The sequence below is a fragment of the Anser anser genome, assembly GCF_964211835.1.
Source record: "Anser anser genome assembly, chromosome: 5".
Taxonomy (NCBI): Eukaryota; Metazoa; Chordata; class Aves; order Anseriformes; family Anatidae; genus Anser; species Anser anser.
In genome coordinates this window covers 5,657,229-5,683,412 of record NC_139725.1, presented here as the reverse complement: position 1 = coordinate 5,683,412, position 26,184 = coordinate 5,657,229, and the positions used below count along the sequence as shown (strand labels likewise).

General features: G+C 38.9%; 1 protein-coding gene and 1 long non-coding RNA gene across 22 annotated transcripts in view; one reads left to right on the top strand and one right to left on the bottom strand.

Moving 5' to 3' along the window:
• The window catches only part of SOX6 (SRY-box transcription factor 6), a 482,345-nt gene that overhangs the window by 5,854 nt on the left and 450,307 nt on the right, over positions 1-26,184 (top strand). For 3 of the 21 annotated variants that reach the window (XM_083840230.1, XM_083840227.1, XM_083840219.1), the window contains exon 2: positions 14,533-14,602. The exons of 13 other annotated variants lie outside the window; for them this stretch is intronic. The gene's annotated coding sequence lies outside the window, so the exon portion shown is untranslated. Of the gene's footprint in view, positions 1-86; positions 225-571; positions 726-1,589; positions 1,721-2,434; positions 2,547-14,532; positions 14,603-26,184 lie in introns of those variants that run through there. 5 more of the 21 variants (XM_083840221.1, XM_083840220.1, XM_083840223.1 and 2 more) reach the window with 5 other exon arrangements.
• On the bottom strand, positions 458-14,526 carry LOC310901124. The gene is made up of 3 exons (XR_014585624.1): positions 3,351-14,526; positions 665-2,563; positions 458-588 (listed from the first exon to the last, which is right to left on the bottom strand). It is a non-coding gene; the product is annotated as an uncharacterized lncRNA (long non-coding RNA).

Below are 26,184 nucleotides of genomic sequence, written 5' to 3'. Positions count from 1 at the left end.
CACATGGTGCTGGGAAGATATTGTACGTAAGGAACTAACACGAGAGGGAGAAAGAGAGAGAGAGGAAAAATAAAATCCGAAATAAATCTTTGAGAGCAGAGCGCTGCTGTCACTGCTCCCAAGTGTTGGCGTGGGCTTCTCTTCACGGCTCACCCCGAAAGACGCGGGCTGGAGCAAGGCGAAAGGAGCTTAGTGGTGCTTTTAAATTCTCCGTTAAGTTCGAGGTGGGTGACTGCTTTGAAGTTGGCCACAAATGAGTGCTGTGCGCGGAGCGGGGAACCCTACAAAGCTACAGGACCCGCCGGCGGCGATGCCGGGTTCGGCCACAGCGGGGCACTGTCCCGGGGAGCTGCACTTCTGCGGCGGCGCCTTATCTCTCCAAGCAGGGGGCTTGGATAAAGTTATACGGAAAACTTTAAAATTGATATCGCACCCGAATTCGTGATACACGAGGGGGGGGGGGAGCAGTCCATCATCTGCGAGCTCTGTTTACACCAGGAGAAGGGGCGATGTGTGCCGTTTTGTGGCAAGGTTCGGCTTGGGATTTCTTGCTGCCGTAGCTCTTTGCCGGAGGTCATGCAAATCGACCTTAAAAGAATGCATAAGCCATAAATTAAAATAAACCCTTAGCCAGAGGCTGATCCATAAGTAGACAATACCTAACCTGGACAAAACGGCTTCCTTTGCGAGCTGAAAAAAAGACTAGTGCCTAAACTAAATGCGAAGTAAGTTTTCAGGAAGTATTTCACTTCTTATTATTACTCTTCTTCTTCTTTTAAAATGAAGCAGTGACAGTTGCAAGAGCACAGCGCAGCTGTTTGTAGACAGTGCTGTAGGATCCGAGGAAGGCAAGGTGTGTCTGGCGGAGAGCTTGCTCGTTTCCTGGCTTTCCCTGCCTCCGAAGCTGTTTGTTTTTTGATCGGGGATAAGCAGCCTCTTTAACCGTATAAGCGATGTAATGTTTTATCTCGAATAACGCTCAAGAGTTTACGAACAGATCTGGGTTGCCTGCAAATGTCACATGCGCGCACACAAGCTGTGTCTGTATATAATAGTCTCAGGGCTTGTTGTTTTTTCCCGCAGTTTTTGACAATTGTTCCATTCACGATCCTGAAAGGACTCATCAGTGGGAGCTAATGAGTGTGCCTCCGCGGCTCGCCCTGGCGCGGGAGGAGCGGGCACCGCTCGTGTAATGCATGCACGCGGGGACCGGCGGCGGCAGCCGGCCGGGGAAGGCAGAGGCGCGATGCGAGCAGGGAGCAGGTACCTCCCGGCGGCCGCTCAGCACCGGCTGCCCCTCTGCCCCCAGCTCCCGCTCCGCTGCCTCCCGGTGCTCCCCAGCAGCGCGCAGTTAACCCGCTTTGCAGCAGGGGCTGTGTGCAGCCGCAGAGCAGGGCCTTGAGGTCACTCGGAGGCACTGATCGTATCGATTTGATTGCTGGCTTTGCTCTCGGCAGGCCGTTTCGCAGCGCGTTTTTTTTTCTTCTTCTTCTTTCTTTTTTTTTTTTTCTTTTTTTTTAATGACGGGAAGGAGGGAAAGTGGCAACGTGAGGAGACAATTAGCGTTGTGTCTGAGGGTCGGGAGGTTGCGGGGAAAGCCAGCGTTTTGGGAGCCTGGGGACGACAGATTACTTCTGTCCTAGGGGTGTTTCCCAAAAACACAGACGGCGAAACTTTCTGTGATAAAGTAATATATCTTCGCCTGCTGTTTGGAGATAAGGTATATGTTTATTAAGCTAATTTAAATAGCCTGCGGCACATGAGCGGCACTTTGTTCCTGCTGTTTTCTTTTTCCCTCATTTTAACACTTTCGGTGTTTCCATCTTCAGCACTGCTGCTGATCGTGAGGGCAGAAGAGTTTCATCCAGTCCTCAGATAAGATTCCAAGTCCAAAAATTAACGAATTTCCCTTTCTGTATTCGTGTAATGGAGTAATTTTGAAACCTGTTTTGAGACTTCTACTTGACTTGACTTGTTTTATTGACGTGCTTGTGCCCACTCATTTAATTAAGCCATTATACCATAAAGTAAATAATAAGAATGAATGTGAGATATGTGCGTGCAGTCTGCCATTATATACAAATATTTCCCTGGAAAAGACACTTGAAAAACTTTTTCAGCACACCGTGAGCTCTTTGGCAAAATCTCATTGCAAGATTTTGCTTTGAGCCAGGATATTTCGCGTGTTTCTGTTCTCGCAGTGTTATATGCACTCTCTACTCGGAATATAAACAGCGAGCGTACCTAGCTGCTCATTCTAGTAAAACTAAGAAATAATCTATTTATAGTTAGTACATTTAAAGGAAAATCATGAGGTCATTTGGAGTATGCTGCAGTTTGAAGTAGCTCGACACCTGGCACAAACCACATACGCGTTTTCTTCAGACTCTGCACTATCCATAACTTTTCCTTATAATACATTCTTGTGTTAAGTGAGAAAGGCTGTTTGTAAAACAATCCCCTGGCTAGTTCCAGTGTTGGGTGAAGCTGATCCTGTAATGGCATTTTGTTTTGAACAGTTGCTGTAGTTGAAGTTCCCTCATAAGGTAAGGTGGCACTGGGTCTGAAAGGAGGTCCAAATGCCACATTTATAATTAGACTGCCAATTCAGCACATTGTATCTATTGCTATACAGGGATATACTGCTGTGTCTGGTCTCTCAATAGACTGTATTCAGAATTAGCCAATTCAACCGCTTCAACTTCGGAGTCAAATTTAGAATAGGCAATGAGAGAAGGAAAGAAGGAAAACAATAATGCTTTCTTTTTTCCTCGGCTAGCTATTAAAAGCCAAAGAATATACGGAAACCGAAGCAGGCGCACACAGCGCCCGGTCCCGCCGCGCCAAGCGCAGCCGGGCAGCCTCGCCTGCAGCCCGCTCCCAGGCGCGCTCCGCCGGGGGGGAGGGGAAGGGAAGGGGAAGGGGAAGGGGAGCCCCGGCCGCCGCCGCCGGGCCCCGGGGGCACTCGGCCCTGCCCCTGCCCCGGCCGGCGGGAGGGGCCCGGCTGCCCCGCCGCAGCGCCCCGGCCCCCGGCGGCGCCCTCCCGGGGGGGGCCGTGGCGGCGGCCTCAGGGGCTCCCGGAGCCCCGCGGGGCGGGGGGAGAGGGGGCCCGCGGCACCCCGCGCCTCCCAGGGCCGCCGGACTGCGGCTGCTGGCGGCTCCCCGCGCTGCCCCCGGCTGTGCTGCGCCTGGCCCCTTCGCTCCTGTCATGCCTCTCGCTTCGCTCCCTCCGATCGCTCCGGCCTCCTCCCCCAGAACTTTAATTCATTCCGCGATGGGAGCGCGAGAGGCCCTTTGCTCCGCAACCTCGCATCCTCTGCTAAACGCATTATTTTCTGTCTCCTCCTTACAGTTCCGCTCCGCTTCGGTACTGCTGCGAGACTTAGCTGGGCTGCCTCGAAGCTCGCTTCGTTCCTTGCTGTATCGTAGGGTGCAAACTAGTGGCATGTCTACTGCACGTAGCGTGAGGGGAGCGAGATGGACGGCTGCCTCCCCCTCCTCCTTACTGGTTCTCCGCTGAACTTATGTAACGCTTCGCTTCATTTTTTCCTTCTTAACGTTTACACGCTGATGAAAGCGGGAAGAGGAACAAAGTGGAGCCTGTCTGTTTCCTTCGTTAGGTCATCAGTGCCTGACCTGTAGAAAATAATAACTGATGTCCAAAGTTAGTTGCCTCGCATGCACGTTGATTTTGTTCCCAAGTGGGCACTGCCAGTGCTTGTTCCCTAGCCAGTGGTTTTTAATACGTGGCCAACAATTGCTAGTGGTCACTTCCAGCTGAACTTCTTTTGCACAGTGGGGAAAAAATCCCTTCAGACATGTTTTTGCATCTTTGATCATATTTTTAGTCGAAAGTGTCCGTGTATGTCTGCTGTTCTTAAAGGCCTTGAAATATCTCGTGGTAATAGAGGCCAGAGCTTTGCATGATGATAGCAAAAACAAATATTTTGTTCTCAGTGGGCATTAGAAAGTTTCTTAAGTCACGACCTTATATCTGCTAAACACTGTAATCACCTTGGGAGATATCACTTCAGGAAGCGTATCCATTAATCTTTTACACTTGGTTTGATTTCCCCCTTAAAAGTGTATGGATCATACTTAAAAGGCTTCAGTCTATTTATTTATTTATTTAATGAAACAAAAATTACTAAAGAAAGAGAAGCAGTGATGCTCTTTTCTTCATACCCCATACAATGGGGTGATGAATATTTCTTTCCATAGTGTGACTTGAAAGATCAGTGGGCTTGTTTGGCAGAGGTTGTGTGTAATGACTAACGTTTTAAAAGTTATGTAAATAGGGGTGTTTGTGTATATATAAGCTATGTCAACTGAAGTGATACAGCGACATATTTTTAAAACATTTCAGTTAATATAGTAAATCAAGGAGACAGGGCTTTGAAACATTTCTACAGGATGAACCTGCGAGAGAAGTACCGCTGTATAATGTGTTCTGTAGTTCACGTATAGCTTATTCGCCAAGTAGCAGCAAAACACAAAGGTGCATGTTTCAAGTTTTTACCATAGTAAGCTGATTTCTATTTGTCTGTTTTCACTGTCTTTCTGTGTATTTTTTATATATGCCTTTTTAAATTTTTTTTTTTTTATTTTTTTCCCTTAGGTAGAACAGCAAGGATGGGAACTTTAGGGGACTTCTTACCAAAACATAGAAACTGAATTTCCTTTTATTTTATATAAGCTATTCAAAAATTTTTAGACGCACAATTCTGTAGCAGTATTTGTTGATGTATCATTACAAGCTGTGATACCATATTTTAAAAACAACAAAATACGGTAAAATCTTATCACTAGTAAGTCTGTGTACTAGGCTGGTGTGATGTCTATGTGAAATACGTGTATATTTATTTTGATGTAGTCCTGTGCAGAAGGGAGAGATCTGATAGACGGATTTACTGGAAAGTGGCCGATTTCTACAGTGATAAAACTGGATAATTACACGTTCCCAAAGCCTATTCAGCACAGAAATAGGTGTTCTTTTAAAACATTATTCTGTGGCAACAACAAATATTTGTGACATCATTGTAAGAGATTTCCTGCCAATTTTTAGTTTACTGTCTTTCAGAAAGTCTGGAGTTCTTTGGCACTGGTGAAACTGCTGCACATACCCATCATATATTCAAGTATTCAGTGAAGTTTTAAATAATTCTCTTTCAATTAGTACAACAGGAACCTGAAAAATGGATTTTCTCTTAAAGAAACAAGAATCGGTACATAGACATTTCTTTCCTCCTCTTGTATATTTTAAAATCCTCATATCAGTTTTATGTTTACTGTTTTGTCTCCTTAAATTAAGAAGAAAGAAAACAGTAGCATGAGTTTGAAAATCATTGCTTGGAAATTATTTTAATCAAATATTTCTTGAGCTTTGTGAATTGGTAAGAGTAATATAAAATTAGATGCATTGGTAAACTAGGTTAATCGGAGTCATTCATTTGTAGTGGAGAATAAATATCAATCAATTGATTTTTTTTTTTTTGAAGTCGGGTGAAACATTCCATCAAGTTAATGTGTTTAAGGGTATCATATCAGGCACAGACAGGTACTAGAAGTGATAAAAAACAGATAACTTGCAACAAAATGATTTACAGATGGGTCATTATCTTCTATACAGAGGTTACACAGATCATATTCTTTATAAAAAGAGAATGTAATTCTGTAGAGCTAGGAGAATTATCTAAATAGGTCTGAATATTTAATGTTTTCTGAGCGACTGGTAGAATTTGTCAAAGCAAAAATTTTCAACCTTCTTGCAGACAGCATATTAATATGAAATATGGAGAAGTACTGCTTTTGTATTTTAAATATTCTTTATATGTTTATTTTACCTGTTTGATAAAGTAAAGCTTGGGAAACATTTTGCTTCTTTCCATGTGAACCTCGTTGCATGCCTTTAAAATATACAGAAAAATGTTATGTCCAAATTAAAACAAAATAAAAAGGCTGGAAAGTTGCATGTTAGGGATTTATTAGATTTTAGGGCCTATTTCATACAGTGAATGCCCAAGTTGCATCTTTTCTATAGGTGGTAAGACGGGATGTCATTTAAATATTGTCGTCTTTTTTCTTGAGTGAGACAGAAAGGTGTAGTCAATTGTTTCTCCCGTCTTTGGTAGACTGACATGAGGCAACAGGAAACTCTAAAACCTCAGAGGTGCGTGCAGTATTGATTTGATTCCTAACTGTAAATCCTTCATATCATTGCTCGAAATATCTAACTTTACACCAATATTATCCATTCTTTTTATAGTGACACCATGCTTAGTAAAAAACTTCTAAGCACTGAGGTCAGGTGTTGAGATTGGATTCTAGTTTATTTTTTATGAATCAGATAAAGATTTCTGTGCATGAGACCGTATGTGAAGATGAGAGAACAAGAACATTTCCATATCAAAGGCAATATATCTGAGGCTGCATAGTAATTAAAATGCAGTGGTTTGGACTCTGTGCACTAGCACTTACGCAGAGCGTTGTTGGGACCTTGTGCAGCATGCAGGCGGTTGTCTCTTGCATACTTCTAGAAATATACTTATAATTTTGTACAAACATTTATGCCAGTCCACACTTTTCTGTGGATAATTTGTATTTCATCCAAACCATTCAAAGTAGAAGTTATTTTTTGAGCAACCCCCTCATTATGGCTTTTGTGCATCAACTATTTTTATTCTGGTTGTTTGTATTTCTTCTTACCAGAATGATGGCTTGTTTATAGTCGTCTTTTTTTTTTTTTTGTGCGTGCGCGCTTCTCTAAGACCCCTTCCATATACCACTGAAATTTTACTACTTGCTTGAAATATCTTTTATTGGAAACAAAAATGATGATATCTTTCAGATTTATTGAAGATAGCATGATTTCCTACATACCATACTTTATGGCAAATTAAATGCATGTGCTGGAACATAATCTTTTTAGTGATACGGTATGTATTTACTAATTCCAACTAACTGTTACACAACATAAAGACAATTAATACATTCCTCCAAAGACCTGCTGATGGAGTGTGGGGGGGAATCAGCCAAAATATTGCAGGGTGCTCCCTATCTGGATACTCTGTTTTGGAGTAAATGTGACTTTAATTCCAGAGTAGATCGTCCTGGTGAAGAGCTGTTCCGAAAGGGCTGCTGTTGAATTGTTTACTTCATAAACTGTATTGGTCAGTGTCCCAGTGCGGAGGAGGCAGTAAGTGCTGCAAATTTCCTCATTACTCATAGATACTTGTTCTACAGAGCATCTATCTGTTAATGCTCCAGAACTATTGAGGTGAAGCTTTTGGGAAGTCTTCATATTTAAACAGATGTTTGTACTGTGAAAGTATTGCATTAAGGTAATCTTGCAATCTCACTTCATTTTGCCTAGTTTTAGATTACATTTGGTGTATGAATGTGTGAGTACTTTGAGCTATAATACTACACTTTCAGATGATGTTGTGCCTGCTTTTTACATCTGTATTGTTGTTGTGGAAGGGCTTGTTAAACTGAGATCCTGACCATTTGTGGTTAGTAAAAACCCATGGTATTTTTGCACAAGTAGGGGGGTTAACCTCAATGTCATGGCCTAATTCCAGCTAAGATAGGATGTATTTGCCCATCTACATTCTTCTTATAGTTTTAACCATCTCAGTTAATCCTCTTTTCCTCTCCTAAATGCAGTAGAGTAGCGTGCTAAGGACATTGCTGCATTTTGCCTCAGAAGTACCAAATCCAGCTACTGAAGTAGTAGGTGGAACTAGGTAATCATGTTTTGGGAGCTTTCTGGATAAGAAGGGTTTCATGTGCCTGACTGGCTTATTGTTACTAGAGTGAACATTTTGAAGGATTTAATACACACAGTGTTTGAATCTTGAGTTATTTAAGAGGAATATTTTAGACACACAGGGACATTCTCAGCAGGCATAAGCCAGTGTAACTCCATTTACTTAAGTTGAAGGGTTCCGTTTTACTCCAGCCATGAGTGCACACCTTAGGACATGATCAAGTTCCTCCTGAATTCAATCGAAAGATCATTCTGTGACTGTGCTGGGAGGCAGGGGTTGCATCTGAAGACATTGCATTGAATTCAGTGTAGAAAGTAACTTGTTTCGGTTTCAGTTAGGGTGGAGTCAGGTTCACCTACGTGATGTTGCTTACAGCTTTCAGCTGACATTAACAGGAATTCATCTCATGTAAACCATGTACTAGATCATCTGTCTCTCCATATCTACTTTTCCAAGCAGGACTTCTGCTATAGTATGTGCAGTGCGTGGGCATTCTGACTGTTGACTTCCCGTAACTGTGGAGGCTGTGGCAATGCATTTTCTTTTTTTCTTTCCATCACAGCTGATTTGATGAGGGCACACTATCTTCCTTTTATTTTTTTTTCTACTGCTGAGGGACTCACGTAGGTCACCACATTAAGAATGTACTTTACTCAACCTTTACTGCAAGTACATGGTAGGTGTGCACATGACGTTTTTTAATGTACACAAGTAGCCATGTTTAGGCATGTTTCAACATATTTTTAGTAGTATTTTTGTTATGGTATCTGTATCTATTCTCATAGCTTGCCCAAAATGTCAGCGATGAATTCTAGGAAAGCTCTGTCATGCTTTTCTGATTCCATAGGCTTTAGTTCCATTTATACTGCCTGTTTATGCTATATCAAAATTATGGTACTTTTGATATTTCTTTCTGAAAGTAACAGTGGACTCTCTTCATTTATTTCAAAACAAGTTAGATATGATCAGCTTTTCATCGTGATTTCATGGGCTGTAAGGCAGTTAACTGGTGTTGGGATGGAATGAGGGCTACCTAGGCTGCGAGGAGTAGGTTTAGAGATGTGTAATGAGATGGAAAACTGTGAAAAGAAATGTGAAAAGTTTCTTTTCAGGAAAGAAATGTATTGCCACCTAATGTTCTAGAAAAAGGAGTAAGGTAAAACTTTCTCCTTTCTGCTGAACAGTAGGACAACAGATTTTTTTTTTGTGCTTTTCTTAGTGGTGTTTTTTTATGTATTTTGATTGCTCTTAGAGTACCCCAAGTTACAAAACTGTCAGCATACCCTCCTGAGAGGAAAGGAACGGTCCCATGTTGGAGGATCTGCCTAGATCACGAGTATTGAGTGGGGAATCCCTTTGATGCCTCGAGGCAGAAGTCTGAGCTAATGCTGGCTATTCTGGTATCTGGGTACCTTGGACTTGGAGAGCAGATGCCCTTCTAATTCCAAGTTATATATTGTTGCTGCAGGTAAATAAATCACAGACTCCCTGTATTCTTCAAGAATGGCTTACACAGTTTGGGGGTAGATTAGCTTGTGCTTTTTAATGCCCTTGGACGTCTTCACCTTATACAAAATGCTCCTGGGGGATGGCAAGTTTCAAGCAGCCCCTGTTAGGTGCAACAGTCTGTCTGGCTTTTCATCCCTTGCTGCCTCTGTATGCAAACTCCTACAGGCATGGCCAAGCCATCCCAGGGGCGTCTCTATGCTCACCCACAGTGCTCGCCCTCAACTTCCAGGCACAGTGTCTACTGAGCGAGTATTCAAGCAGTTACATGGGCCTGTCTTTCCAGCTTTGGAGATCTTTCCTCAGCCTTTGGAGAGAGCCTGGAGAAGTCTTTTCTTTCCTTGCTTGTGTACAAAGCCTTTTCTCACGATTCCTCTTTTTTTCTTTTTTTTTTCCTTACTCAGTGAAAACTCTCCATATTATTTTAATCTTCATCATTGCCTCTAAACAATAATGATTCAATCTGTAATGTTTATTTTCAGAATGTAACAAAAACTCTAATTAGTGATTTTAGTGGAAATAATGCCATGTATTGTATGGGGTGAGTGGGTGTGTCCACTAACAGTTGATATTAAAACAGGACAGGCTGATGGGAATGGGATCAAATTACAGACCCTAGGTCAAGATGATGCCCTAAAAATGAAAGGCTCTGATTCTTTCGAGCACTATACAGAGTGTTTTTTTTTTTTTTTTTCCCCAGGGAAAGAGGAAAAAAAAAGGAGGGAGAAGGTAGATGAAAGAAAAATTGAAAAGTAAAAAAGAAAATTGAAGAGTAATTCCTGCAGATTAGGTTTAATTCCTGAATTTCTAATTTATGGAGTCCTGCCTTGGACAGACTGAATTCAGGTGCAAATGTTAAGGCATAAACTGTTTCTGATTCTACTTCTGATGTACTTTATTTTGTGAAAGTGACACAGAAATGACTAGGATAACAAACATTAAGAGAAAAATCCAACCCCAAATTGTGTTTGATTACTGTGTTCCTTTTGTGGAAGACTTTCCAATTAATTTTTTCAGTATGGGATGATTAGATAAAGGTGAATACTGGTTTCCCATCAGACTGTTTAAGCATGGCTCCCACATGATACTTCCTGTCTTTCTTATATTGTCTCTTTAGTATCAATAGCAACTAGATGCAAATCAGCATGGCATCTGCTAGTTTGTTTTCAACTGACCGAGCTAAACAGCAGATATGGAAGTTATCACCAGGAGGTTGTGACCTCATCACAGACAAGTGGCATTCCCACAAGTAGGTAATGAAGCACCCCTATTGAGTGTAGCTAAAGTCCAAATCCTCAGTAGAGTTGTTACATATTCAGTTTAAAAAGCTCTCCCTAACTTTAAAGCTGTCCCTTGATTTTTTTTTTTATTTTTATTTTTTAAATCCACTCACTGTTGTGGCTGGAACAGCAGTTGTTGCTGGTCTCTGCTGATGTCACACTGTGCTGAACTGAGCCTTCTTGAGAGTGTATGGGAGAAAAAGAAGGGATGAAGAAGCAAAGGGAGAGGAAGAGGAGGGGAAGGGATATGAAAGGACAAAGATGGGAGGGATGAGTGAATGTGTTGAACTGAATAGTAACTGTAATGGTCTTATTGCGGTTGAGCGTGCATAGAGAATTTCTAGAATCAGTATTTGGTGATAGATTAATACATTTATATTATTACAACTTCTGTATATCTGGTGTAATGCTGTCTTTCAAAGAAGATAGCATGCATTTATCAAAGAAGTCCTCCTTAGTTCTTACTAAAGACTAAGCCCATATTCATTTTCTGTAGCTCATAAAGTTGTTCACAACAAATACTTTGAAACACGCGTTACATGTCCTTGCTATCTGAGAAAAGGTAGACTTCTGGGGAAGGTTCGAGTGGATCAGTTTGGTCATTCTTGTATGTTTTAGTCAGTCTTGGATGTACACATAAATATTATATTGTATGTATGAAAAGCCTGTGGATAATGAGCACTTTTGTGTTTTACTGATCCTTCTAATAACTGATTGATAGCAAATATTTTTGAAAGGCTTTACAAATTCTAAATGATCAGTATAAATTAGTAATCTGGTACACTTATATACCGAGTTGTGGTCTGAATGTTGAATTTGAAATTAAATTGTATTTTTTGTTTTTAGAATAGTTGTGAGTGGAAGAGTGGTAGCTTTTTGATCGTGTTTGCGAGGAAGGTTTGAGAGTAGCTAAAAGCAAAACAGAAATGAAATAGGTGCTTTGGAACCCAAAGTAGGCAGTTTCTGTGGATAGGAAGGGAGGGAAAATATTTGAATGAGAGGAAAGAAGAGGGGGAAAATGGAAGAAAGGGGATGAGGTAAGAAGCAAAGAGATAGGAAAACTAGGATATTTAGGAGCAGATGAGCATTAGTGGATACAGCCTTTCAAGGGATCTTTAATGACTTCATTTTCTTCTTCACCTATGCTCTTCCACTTTCCAAGAAACTGAGAATATACGAACAGCATTGTTTCTGACACTCACAATCAAATGGGGTATTAGTTGAGCTTAGAGTGTGAGTAATGACTGAACAGTTGTTGATAACTGGGATGTGTAAGCTCCAGAACTGGGAATATATTTTTAATTTGAAGGGAAAATTGCTTTTCTATTTTCTTAGCTTTCTGGAAGATTGTGCAGTCCCTTCATCTATAATACCATTTTCAGTGAGGGGAATTTTTTGCACTTCCTGTGACAGACAATTTGTTTAGATCTAGTCCATGGCCTGCAGTCTCCCAGCTGTGCATGTAGGCTCAGCTGGACCCACGGCACCATGTTTAAATAATAGATGCAGACTGGCCAGCTAGCCATGTTGGAGAGGTAACAAATAGGAAACCGGTCTATAAATACAAGAACTATGAAGCTTCATCATGAAGGGCACTGAGCTACTAAAACTTCCAGGGAAGGACCCATAGATCATCCATGTCTCTCCTAAGAGTATCCATGTTTAGTGGGATCACCTGTCATTGTGGCTCGATTGGAATTCTTGAAAAAATATGTAAAAAAATCTTGAAAATTGAAAAAAATTCTTGAAAAAATAAGTAAAAATATGCTGTGATGCATGGCAGCTTTTTTTCTTGGTAAATGCCATATACCAGGGTTCCCTGTAGTAATCTTCAGTCTAGGTAGAACTGCTAGATCATATCAGTTGACTGTCTGATGACTTTATTCGTTTCTACACCACAATGTAATATAGATGTCTAAATGAGGTACAGCGGCCACTACATTAAATACTCTTCCACAGCTTGTTTCAAATCTTGTTTCAGACCTGAAGGTGCAAGTGATTCTATTTCCTTTAAGTTTCTCTGTGCAAATTCTCACTTGACTAATGTGTCAATATCTTACTAAGCTGGTTGAAAATTTGTATTCTAATAAAATGCCTTTACTTGTGTTTAAAATGTTTGGTGTATCTTTTTTTTTTTTAAATGAATATGGTTCTGAAATTAAAAAACAAAAGGCAGAACAAAAACAACCCTGTTTGCACATAGATAAAATGCTGTTTTAACATTAGTCATTACTTGTTTGATGTGAGAAATTAATTTGCATTTTGCTCTTCTGCTGTTTTGCTTGTTTGAAAGCATGCTATGTGTCAAAGCCAGTTTTCATAGGTCACTCTTGGGCCTCAGTCCCCTCATAGTGAATTCCAGAGCTGTGGCAAAGGCAATCACTGGGAAAGAGACTCTTGTATGCCAGAAGGCACTGACAGCCACGGGCTGCCAGTTCTCTGGTGCTGGAGACATATGAATAACATCAGATATGTGACAAGCACTTTGCCGCTTATTACAATTTTTGTATTAAAATAAATGCCAATGATGAATTGAATAGTTGTCATTTATTCCCAATAATTGAGGCAGTGATGATTCTTGCCATTAAATTCAGCAGCATGTGTTCAGTATTATGTTTTTTCTCAGCCGGACAAGCTGATGGGCTTTGGTTCATGAGTTTTGGTCCTTTTTTTAGGCCTAAGGTAAAACCATTTGGATGTTTTATTGTTGTTGTTGACATCCCCTGTCCCCCAAACCAAAAGAAAATGCTGCAGTGGAACACTGGAAGGGATGGTGAGCCCTCATTCTCATACCTGTGGTTGTGGAAGAAGGGTAGTTGGAGCTCGTAATCTCTGAATGGTTCGAACCTTGGGAAAGAAGGTTCGGAGTTATTGACTAAGACAGGTAGGAAATTCATTTGCTTGAGTTGTTTCAGGTCCAGCTGATAAAACTCAGAGTTTAAGTCCACAAGATACCAAGTGCTCTGGTCCCAGTTCAACACACTATATAAGCACATGCTGAGCTTTAAAGCCCGTGAATAATCTCAGTGGGAATGAGACTATGTATGTGCTTAAAATTCAGCATGTAGTTAAGTACATTTCTGGATTGGAGCCAACATGCTTAGCACTTTGGAGGACTGAATCCTTATTCACTAGTAGTGGTTTATGTATTTTTTTGGCTTATGAATTTCCTCACTGACCTGGTCCTTTGTTTAATGGTCAGCCTTCAACATGGTCAGGATTAAAAACTTCTGGGGCTTGTTTTGTCTAGAAGGCTATGGATAATCTCCAGAGGGAATGGCTCATTTTACATAATTACTGATGCTAAATAAATATGTTCTTTATAATCAACTTATGTTTAATATGAAATTGCTAAGATTTTTGATCAAGAGACTGGTCTTTGACCCACATTTTATTTCTTCCTTTGTTTAGAACTATGTTGTTTATCTGCAGAAATTAATAATGCCTGTCTACAATTAGTACATCGAATGCTGAAGTTATATTTTATTTATAATGACTTTTTCTGTTTCCAAGTTCTCATTGCTTTCTACCAGCTTTTTTCTCATTCTGAAAGAATACTTTTCAGGCAATAATTAGCAGTGGGCTTTATTGGAACTGAGTTCTCCAAGCAGTTCTGTCAGATATTTGGTCTTCTCTCAAAATGCCTTGGCCACGTAGGGTAATGATTCTAATTGTCTTCTTCCCCCCCCACCTATTCTGCTACAAAGCATCATCTTGGCACTACCTTAACGTTGCTGGAATTAAAGAAGCCAGGGGATCTTTTTCTGTTATGGTCTACTTATTCCCAATTATCCTTTTAAAATTTCACCTACATATGTGGCTATTGTTCTTTCTACATTTATGAGCAAGCATTATAAAGCACCAATCGAACAAATGGAATTAAAAAAAAATCAGGAAAATCTTAGATGTTTCAGGCAAGGGTAATGGATGCAGTTTTTCCACAGTAGGAACAAACTTTTTTTTTTTTTTTTTTTCAGGTCACTGAGGAAAGAGAATTTCATTGTGTCTGTAAAAGTTTTTGCTTGCTCCCATCAAGACAGAATAGGGGTATGGTTAAGTGCTATCTTAAATCTTGATTGTTTGTCTTTCTTTTTGTGCTCCATCTTTAAAATAGCTGAGGTAAAGTATGTGTGTGTGTGTGTGTATACATATATATTAGCATAGGTTAGAATGTAGACAGGCATGTTGTTGCACGTTTAGCTGGAGGGACAGAGGAAATCATACATTTAGGTCTTTCCTGCCTCTCAGCGGAGGTGCAGTAAATGACTGTGAATGCTTCCAATGTCACTGTGTAGCAAAGGGAGTTAGCAGAAACCATACCTCAAACCATACAGCATCTTAGCAGAGGGGCAGTAGGTTCTAACAGGGAGAGTGGTGACTTCTTGAGCAATTCCAGCGAAATTCATAAGAGGAGGAACAAAATAAGCCCCTCAGGGAGCAGTGGGTGCGATTGCTCATGGCGCCGAACTGGAAGAGAGGAAAACTTGGCACTAACTGTTGTTGTGATGCTGCCATGGACTGATTACAGACACGTTCCTTTACTCCCAGTCCCCTTCTTTGCTCTCTTGTGTAAGCTACTTAGGCTATAAGGTAAGGGCTGTCTCTAACTCAGTGTTTACGCCATGAGTGTTGTATTCAAATATGTTCTAGGAACAAATACTACCAGTTGCAAATCTATGAGCATGTTGTTTTTAATTCCGTTGTATGGATATATGCTTGGAATCCATAAGAAGAATCCACAAGAAGAATCACATTTCTGGTGCAGTGTCAGTAAGGTCCAACATGATTAAAGCATTACAGGTTATTTTTGCCAACTACCAGAGATTCATTGAGAGAGAATGGTGTTGCACAGATACTTCTAAAAAGCATTTATCACTTCATGACTTTTAAAATTAGATGGCCCAACAGTGCTTTTGAGAAATTTGGAATGATACAAATGGTCACCGTTATATATGTACTTGCAAAATATATAAAAATTGTGCCACTGATGTTTTTATCTCAATCAGAGTTCAATTTTCTGTTAATGACGACTTTTTTTTTTGTATTTTTACTATTATTCTAAAAGTTTATTCAGCTTGACAGTTGTAGGATTAAGCTTTACAAACAAAAGGATAATATATCCTATGTTTACAAGTTAGCCAGAGGCCAGGTTTTATAAACTTTAAAAATACAGCTATTGCTAGTTTATAAAATACCAGTCAGCTTTCCAAGAGAGAAGATAAATCCAGCAATTGAGCTGATTTCTATGGGAGCTTAGTGCCCTCATGTATAATAATATATTTTGACCTAAAGCAATGTTACACATGCATCTTAAAAATGTTTTGAAAGAGGTCAAGAAATGGAGCACAAAACAGAGACATATGGGGTCAGATCCTATAAGGATCTTATACTTCCTGTGAGAGCCTTTAGTTCCACTGAAAGGGGCACTCGGCAGGTGACATTCGGTGCCATTCAGAACAGGGGACACGTAAGGTTTTAGAAACTGATCTTTCTAATGCTTTCTGTCAGACACAATGTTTTTCATTAGTTAAAATCTGTTGTTAAGTTAAAACGTGGGCCCATAATCACCTGTGTTAGCACCGGGAAAGATGCATGTTTTCTGCTGAAGACCATCTAGTAATACTTCAAATCTTAAAATTTCGACTCAAAATACAAGAGATCCAAAGGTTACAGCAAGGAAAAATATAAATTCTGGAAAAGAATTTTGGATGCATCAGGCAACATGGGCATTGTTATTTACAAGTGTGAAATTTAAAGAAATTCCACATAAATGCAGATTCCTGTTTTGTCGTTTGCAACATAGGAATAATTGGTTTTTGTGTCAGAACGTTTGAATTTACAACAGATGAAAAGAACATCTCAGATGAACAATGACTGTAGTGCTGGGCATTTTTATTTGGTTTTTAAGTAATGGTGATACATTTAAAGTGATGAAATTGGATTTGCCACGGGCTCTGGTGCACAGGTCTCCTGTAGTACTGAGGAGGTGCTGCCCTGTTAGTTCTCAATCTTGTCACTTCTGGGGAACAGCAATGAAACTGTTTGTTCCTGACAGCAGACAGCCCCACTGCAGGGCCCTGGTTTCATGTTACATTAAGTATTAGTGCTGTTCTTTCAGGAGCTATTATGCTGTGACATCAAAGATTTTCTGACAGGGCAGTTGTAGGTTAGCACTGAAGTTGTCTACTGAAATTTTTAAGAATGGAATTAAATATATATGATCAGAGTTAATATGAGAGATCGGAAACTGCATATAAAGTGGAGTTAGTGGTTAAAGAAAGCTGCAAGAATAATTGTTTGGTTTGGCCTATTTGTCCTTTCTTGTCCAAGGCAATTTTTATTGCCTTTAATTTCTACAACACTTCCAAAAATGCTGCCATATGTTAGCATTTTTGTGCAACTGATTATTTTCTGAAAAATGTTGTGTGAACAGAAGGAAAAGGACTTTCATAAAATAAGTGTTCAGTATAGACCTTGCAGTGCATGTATAAATCAAGCCTTCAACAATAATTGTAATAGCCTTTTTTTTTTTTTTTTACTGATTGTCTAATTACTTAAAAGGATCAAGATACAAAATTTAAATAGTAAGAAAGACCATTGAGTGCCATGCAGGAGCATAATAGTGATTTCTGAGACTTGCATCTTTTTGTAAGAGAGAAACTGTAAAAATGTATAGATTGCAATTTATGCTAGTGTTCTTTGGAAGTTCTGAATCCAGCTTCTGGCTGGCTTAAAGGGAAGATGATAGGGATTTGAAGCAAACTAACTGTGTAACTGTTCTGGACAAAAATATTTCTTGAATGTGTGTGACTTCAAATGTTCCTGTAGATTCTTGTGTGGTGAAATCAGCGTTGCTACAGCTATGAAATTACTATTATGCTCTGATGAGACAAGTTCAGTGACAGGAAATATCAAAATTAATTTTGGAAACATGTCTGCATATTTTTGATTACTAAGGCATTTGTTCCATTTAGTATCAAGCAAGTGAATCATCTATTAAAAATGAAAATGTATACAATAGAGTAATACTTTTCCAGCAAAAAAAGCTAGTAAAAAGTTGAATAATGCTGTTTAGTTATAAACAAGGGACCGGCATAATTTTGCTTATTGAGATTAAGAATGAGATTACTAACATCTGTACCACATGTAGTGGATTTTTTTTTTTTTAGTAAGAAGCCAAGAAGTTACACTTCTGTGCAAATTAGACCTTAAAATGCATATGTCAAATAATCGTCTGTATGTGTAATACTTACTTTCAGTCATGAGAGAAATTGCATACAGAATAATACCTCTTTCTTTGAGATGGATTTTTTTTTTTGTCTGGATGTAGCCAGAAATAAGAGGAGCAATTCTGAAGTCCTTGCTCAGGCAACGATCAAACAGATCATTTGATTGTTTTGAGGCTGCTCTGTTGACTAAAAGCTTGTAGGATCAATTTTGAAGTTTATATTGCAGTAAAACTTGCTATTTATATTATGCTAGTTGACCAAAAACTAGCTGTATGTTAACTTTGATCAGGCATAATGATTTTACTTTTTGGATAGCATTGCTCGACTTCTTTGGTTTTCCTGCATTGCCACACGCTTACTGGCAAACGAGAATCTTTATGACCGAACAGTCAGAGGCAGCCAGTGTAGAATAAAAGCCCATCCCTTTATCCAGATGTGTGAAATTCTGGCAATAGTGGCACTACCCTTGGGAAATCTCACTGTCTGGTGGGAACTGTGGAATACATAATTATCCCTTAGCTCTATAGTTTCAGATCCGAACATTTGAAGTATATACAAAGAAAGAAGAATGTGGGTAATACAGCTGGGTGTGGCAGAGAATTGTTTAAGTGGTTACAAAGGTGTATGACAAGATCTGGTTAGCTACTGTATCTACTGCATCGTTTGTGGCCAATAGCTCTAATGCCCTCAAGAGTGTGAGACTGATTACAAGTAGATTTTTTTTCCTTTCTTTCATATTTAAAAAAGTGCCAGGTATAACTGTTTTAGAAAAAAAATTTAGTCAGTCATGTGTACTATCTAGAATGCGTTTGAGTATTTTACTATTTTGGACAGAGTATCCTTTCATTTAGCCTGTAATCACAGAGCCTAAGGATGCTGTTAAATCCAGGTAATGATACTTACCAGTATATCTGCCCTGTGTCTATCCTGGCAGCATTTTTTGTATTGCAGCTTCACTATCTCTTTTCTTGACTATTAATTAGAAATGTTACTTCAGAACAGCAAACTGTTCTGGGAGGACCTGTCAAAAGTTCTCTCATTATAGGAGGGTCTAGAATCCTTTCAATTTCCTGCACAGAATGCCTGGGGTTTATTGAGCAGCCAATATTTCAATTTCTATTTAAATAAACAGCAACAGAACTGACTTGATAAGTGTACCACTAAATAGATCATGTTACTACTTAACTTAGAGTTAATGCCTAACAGTCTGTTTTGTTCCATTTTGGTGGCTATGTTCGTGTAAAGGCCAGGCAGTTTCAGAGAAGAAACAAACAGTAGTATTATACTGGATCACAGCGGCAATTATATTTATTATATTGGCTGCAAGTGAAAAGTTGGAAACAACAACAAAAAAAGTGTAGCATGTGAATGTATTTTAAGCACAATTTTAATTGTTTAGAAGTAGCAAAGACATATTATTGTAAATCTAAAATATATTTATTGCTATTGCACAGGCGTCATGTAACAAAAACTAGGAAATCTAATTTTCTCATAGGTCAGTCTTCCACTGGCTTTTTCTGTCATAGGATGAAGAAGTACCAAGTAATTAATTGAAGATGTGGTAGGTACATACGTAGACAGTATTCCTTGAAAGCTTCAGATAGATAGCTCCAGACTTTCCTGGCTTTGTTAGACTCCACAGTACTTAAACGCTTCTGAGAAGTCTCTTCTCATGTACCTAAAATTTATAAATACAACAAAGAAATAATCAGTGGAAAGTGATAAGGTTTCTTCTCTCCACCATTCAGTTTTGTTCTGGTAAATTCATAATGAATCACGATGTGAATCCTGTATTATGTTTTCAGGACTCAGTAAGGCCTTTGGGAAAACAGAATCAAAATCTGGGAACCTGGTTCTGTAGGTGAGAAATGTTTGCATGTACATTGTGCATTAGTTATACTGGTGTGCTTGGACAATTCAGAAGACCAGCAAACCATATGGATTACAATTTAAATGATAATAGGGAGACATTTTTATCCTTCCAGTGAAACCCAGTAAGGGTCCTTTTTTCTCTTTTTACTCTTTTTTTTTTTTTTTTTTATTTGTTAAAGAGATCATTGAGGCACTACAGAAATATTAGCTGTCTTAGCTTCTCATTCTTATTTAACATCTCACTTGTGCTTACAGAGTCTGGACTCTTTCTTTGTGACAGTTCTGTTTCAGAGTTGTCTGCCAGAAATGAAGTCAATGGAGAATGGCCACTTAAGGGCTCCCATTTTTGGAGATGCCAGAGACACTGTAGGCAAGTCCCAAAAGGAGGGCATGGAAAGTTGTGTATGCCATCTCCCACAACTGAGGCTGAATGGGATCTTTAGCTCTGTACTGGCATGGGGGGAACTGCTGATGATTCAGGCCTTAAAATTTGTTTAGCTGCTGAGTAAACTTGAGTAGTTCAGCCCTGATGGAATCACGGTAAGTCAGTAGTCGGTATCTAATAAAGTACTATTTTTATAACTTAACAGGACTTTTCCTCTTCCATCTGATCTCAAAGCCCAGAGAACTGGCAAGGCATTGCTTGCTATATACACTAGGCAAGAAGACACCATCAGCTTTCTTTGGGCTAGCAGGGATTGCTGTGCAACCTAAATGACCAAAACGCAGAGACAGAAGAAACCTGGCTTATGTTACTGTGCTGGGAAAATGACAAATTGTTTCACTCGCATTTGCTATCAAGTTCCATGTTAGTTTGACATGTAAAGATATAAAGTCCTGGTGGCTTTGGTGAGACATTCCTGGGGATTTCTGATGACAGGCACGTTCCTCCAGGTTTAGAAGTACTTTTGTAAGACTCAGAAGAAAATTAATGTGAACATTGGAGGAGCTTTCCTTTTGGTTCTCTGTGCCTTTTCCATGCAGTATTTTTCAGTCACTGTTTTTCTCTAAATCATCTACCTAGCCATGTCTAAACTCTCTTGCAGGTTAGAAAGTGAGTGTGTATAAGGGAGAATATGCACAATTGCTACTTGTCTTCTAAATTTGTATGAAGATGATAAGGGACACTAGTGCGTCTAAATAAGCAAGATAGTAGTACACTGTGTTTAATTAATCCTCCACTCTTGAGAGAGAAATACTGTAGGCAAGTATGTTTATTCTCACTTTTCCAGTTGGGAAACTGAAGCAGGAAGGTTTCAAGATGGTTTGAGTCCTAGCCAGAATTCAAACTCAGAAGATATGGCTCATTTCCAGGCCTGTGCTTAAATTGCAGACCATCTCTCTTTCTTTTTCTTATGCAGTATTTTGTAATAAAGATAAGATTTTTTTATACCCTTACATATGTGGTTAGAGGTAGCTCTTTCTGTACTTAGAGCTGCCTTTTCTCCATGGCTTTCAGTGGAGCATATGTCTGCTTGATCCATGCTCTAGTGAGGACGCAGACAGCTCATAACAAATCTGTCATTTATTCTGGTTTTCTTCCTGCCGGAAGGGGACTGCTCTCTTATGTAGCAGGCAGTACTACTTTATAAGATCAGTAGTTCTGTTGCAGTGAATTTGAGATTACAGCAGGCCCTGGCAGGCTGTGGAGTTCACCCATCCTGCTCTTAGTTAACCAGCCATGAGCTCCCACCGTATGTATGACTGAGCATCTGTACCTCTCGTATTTGTCATTGTGGCTACAGCAAGTGAGGCCTGAAATCCAAACCCACTTCTTCCTAGCACAGTGAAGAAGGAAGTTAAGTTAAACCACCAGAAACTTTCTTTTAATTCATTTTGTCCTTGAATTTTTCTGCATATGTTTCATCCTGTCTTTCTGTTTTACAACTCAGCAATATATTCTGTCTTGAAAACAACATTAAGTGTAGCTACGCGCACACACACTGAGAGGAGAATATCCCCCCACAGTGTTTACAGCAACACCTCTAGGTGACGGCAGGCAGTAAGCTTTCTTTTTATAGAGCTCCAGACTACAGATCATTAGCTTGATATGGTAGCTCAGTGGTGCAAAGTCATTTGAATATTTATTACCCTGCTTAAGACTTTCTCTTTTCAAGTGGGAAATAAATGTGATAAGACCCCCTTTCTGTCCTCTTGCTTGATATGCTAAAGCACAAATATGTGAAATGGATTTTAATTGTATTCCCTTGAACCTCTGTATTAGATACCAGCAACTTGGATTTTTTTTTTTTTTAAACCAAAAAGTGTGTGGAACAACTGCTCAAGTCTGCAAAGTCTTTTTTTTTTTTACAACCTTTTCTCAAAGTTTGATAGGATATTTGGCTCCAGAAATAAGTTGGATTTTCAAAATTTAATATATAAATATTAATCATGACACATAAAAAGGCAGCTTTATAAATGTATATTTGAATGGGGCACTGTTACTTAACTGAAGTACCGATGTAAAGGCCCCTTAAAACTGGACTTGGCCAACAGTCATAGATTTTGAGAAATAGTAACAAACCAAACGCTGTGTAAATGAAGGTGTCTGTGGAAAAAACAACAACCCTATTACAATACGATCAGCAAGACATGAAAGCCAGCAGCAGGCAACAGAAAGGCAGAGGCAGGCTCCTGAATATATTTTAAAGGTAGAATGTTGTCAGGGTGTTTTCATTTAGCTATTTTAAGATGTCTGTGTTTCACTTGCTACAGTCACAAATTCTAACTGTGAATAATAGGAATCATTATATGGGTGTAAATGCTATATTGACTACATTTTTCAGGCTCAAACACACCTTCCTTGTTGGCAGTGGAAAGCAATGAATGAGGCATTTTATTAAAACTGGTGCTTGTGGTTCTAATCAAAGGTCACTGGTTAGCTCTCAGTTTTCAGTCTCAGATTTGTCTAGATGTTTGATCAGGGGGCTGCAATGAAATTATTATGACAAAGACTTTGTACTAGGCGGTATCTGTCTGCTGAAACTTGAAAGTCTTTGCCACAGTGATGCTGACAGCATGTGAATGCTGAAAGAATGTGCAAGAAATGTTATGTCTTAAAGAAACCTTTATTAAGTATCATCTTCCCTTTGTGTTACGTTTGAAATCATTTCAGTTGCTATTAAGGTACGAATGAAAAGGTGTTTCATTGATTAAAGGTGGCGTGTTTTTTTTTTAAAGTGTACTGTATGCTTTAAGACAGTCTTCCCATTACTTACACTGTTCAGTCCCTGCTGCACACAGCAAGTTCATTAACATGCAGATATGCAGTGATTGAAGTCGGGTTGCCTTTTACATTGGAGTTGTCTTGATATAATGAGCTTCTCTTTAATGTTCAAAAAACTGTTGTTACTTTCTAAAAGGGGTTTGTTTGTGAATGTCATTAAATTTAATTCCATCTTCAAACAATTTCAGTATTGTTCATTTTACTACAATTAACAGGCTTGCTGGTACTAAAAAGCTATTTATTTATTTATTTTTTAACAGATACATTTTAACTTTTAGGCAATGTGTCGTGGTGGTGAGGTGCTGTTAATGTTGAATGAGAGACCTGCTACTTAACACTTGGATTCAATATTTTAATTGGTGCCCGTGTGCAAAAATACTAGAGTAAAAGTAGGTTAGGGTTATTCTTACTGTTTTTCCTCTTGGGCTGGGATAGGCAGCATTTTGTCAGGGAGAGAGCGAAGAAACATTTGTACTACGACCCTATCTTTGCCAGCCTCAGGTTGTTTGTTAAATTAGGCCAGACAAATGGAGAAGGAGATGCACTGGTCAGGTAATCTGTCTTTGCTAATGAGAGGATAACGGGATGTAAACCTAAAAAGGTTGTTTGTAGTTTTCTGCTCAGTGTTTCTGATGTGAAAAGATTTCGTCACCCAGGAAACATAAGGTAGAAACTTCCTTGCTGTGAGGTCAACAGACAGTGAACATCCTGTTGCTGAGATTTCAAGTCTGAGTCTTCTGTGTAGTTTCACAGCCCATTCAGTGCCAGTGCCTCCTGGAAAATGTGCCTCTAAAAATAAAATGAGGCCTAGCATTTAAGAAATGATTTGCTTGGTCTGGGGAAAAAAAAAAAAAAAAAAGTGATACCAGACTGAAGGTGGGGTGGGAAGCAAAACTAGGCTGGAAGTAATTTTACTTATCAATAAATGCCATTTCATCACTCTGAGATACAGTATCATAGTCCTGGAAGTTTCTCTTGGATTTGGAAACCATCTGACATTATGTGTTTTAAGGATGGATTATGATAGAAATGGCACAGAAGCAAATTATTTAACTGGAGCAAGTAGAACAGGGAAAGAGGAAATAATTTTATATATATATATATATATATTTTAATAAACTCTGCAACTTTTAAAGCTATATTTCTGGGACAGTTTTGTATGAACAATCTCTACCTGTAAAGTGGTGGTATGGACAATGGGCCTTGATATGAAGGGAATGTGATCTTTGTTTTAACTTTCAGATCTCCATAAGGAAGGTTTAATTACAGATAACCCAGGTTACAAGGGTATAGTTTGGTCTGTGGTCTTGTGAAGAATGCACAGAATATGAGACACAGAAGTGTTAAATCTGTTCTGGTCAACCAAAAAACCTCCAGTACCGGCTTTGGTGCTACTAAATGGAAAAGGTTTAAGTTGACTTATTGACATAGCTAGCAGGAAGCCTGGGTACAGATGACAAATGACACCATTTTGTATGCATGTGAAACTGAAAGTAGCTTGTACTTCTAGGAGGATGGAATACTACCGTGTTGCTATTGAGTTACTATTGTTAAAGAAACTTTTTTTTCCATTTGTACTTTATTAATAGAAACATTTCTTCATTATCATGGCAATTCTAAAATATCTTTTTATTATCATCTCCACTGTATTTTTAAATGTTCCATGGAGTATTTGGACTTTCACTGCCATCTGTGAGAAAACATTCCCTACTTTGATAGACTTATTACAGTCTGTTTCATCACTATCAAGTTAATTTCCTCTACCTAATTTATTTTGCCAGTGGTGAATCTTCAGTAATGATTTGAACATCCTATGATGAGAAACAACATTTAAAACTTACCAAAACTTCCAAGACTAACTTCCCTCAAAATGTAATTCTGAAACATAATCCTGAACTCTGTGCATGGATTTTTTCTTTATAGAAATATTACATTTATTTAACCTGAGATTTAAGAGTTTATTGAAGAAGCTTTCTTGTCTTCCAAATAAAGATGCTGTGTAGTATGCACAGTTTATCTAACTTCAGGTTCTTTTGTGAAGTGAGGAGAGAGGGATGGTCTCCTGTCTGTGCTGCATTTATGGTTTTGGAAACATCGGTAACGGTACAGAAAACCCTAGCTCCTGATGTAGGTGTTTAGGCTACATATCTGAAGTTAGGTGGTGTGAATATTGCCTGATAAGAATTTATCGATTTTCCTGGTAATGACACAGTGTAAGAGTAGCTTTATTGCTGCCAGTGAAGTTGATGTTAGTTGTTCCTGGCAAGTAGGAGTAGCAAAATGGCCATCTTTAGAAGTAGAAATTCAACTTCAGTAAAGGCATTTGTTGCAAATGAAGGACTTGATCCTCATGAATGTCCTCCTTATATGTTCCAGGCCCTTAGGCACATTATGGAGCCCCATTAAAGTCAAATAAGATTTTTCTTGGGATCATGACATAACTGTAGTGTAGCTCCAATTACAAAATCAGACCCTTAATTGAGCCTTGCCTCGCTGATTTATGTTCTTTTTTCTTTTTGAGAAATTTTTCCATAATCTTGCCCCTCAAAAGCAGAGTCATTGATACATTGGTCAGATGAGTAATTACTTGTTTTGCCTTTTTGGATTATCACCGTATTGTTGTTGTTTTTTTTATTTTTTTTTATTTTTATCTTTAAGTTGTAAAAATATTTAAATGCTTGCATATGAAAATTGTGTTGAAATAAACCAGAGACTCCAAGTAGACCGGTAACTGCAAGTATATACGGTGCCTGCCTGAAATGACTTTATAGTTTGTTAAAATCAAATGACATTCAGTACGGATACTATGAAGAGAAAAATCAAAATAGACACCTAATTATAATTACATTTTTTCCTGTCATTATATCCGTACGTGCAGAACAACTGATTTGAGATCACAACAGCTCAATTTGGTAGGTACAAAGGTTTTTCCTTCCTTTTTTCATCATCTGCAGGATGTAATATAATTTCTTATACTGACCAGAGTCTGAAATTTCCTCAAGTCAATGTGTATGTTACCTAAATTAGTGGAATTAATTAATAGTATATGAATACTACAAAGGTTATAGACACTACAGATTAATCATACAAGTAAAATCCAGAGGCTAAGGCTCTGATTTGGCCTCGCTGTACATAGATGGCTCTGCCAGCCCAAGTTGTGTTAGTGTGCGCTCTCATTGCTGTTGAAGGAATATAATTGAGAACTACGAACAACAGTTAAATGAGAGGGAGGAAAATACATTTGTGAGATGGGTTTTGCAGCTTATGAATGCAGAATGCATTGGTTTTCTTCCAAATTTTCA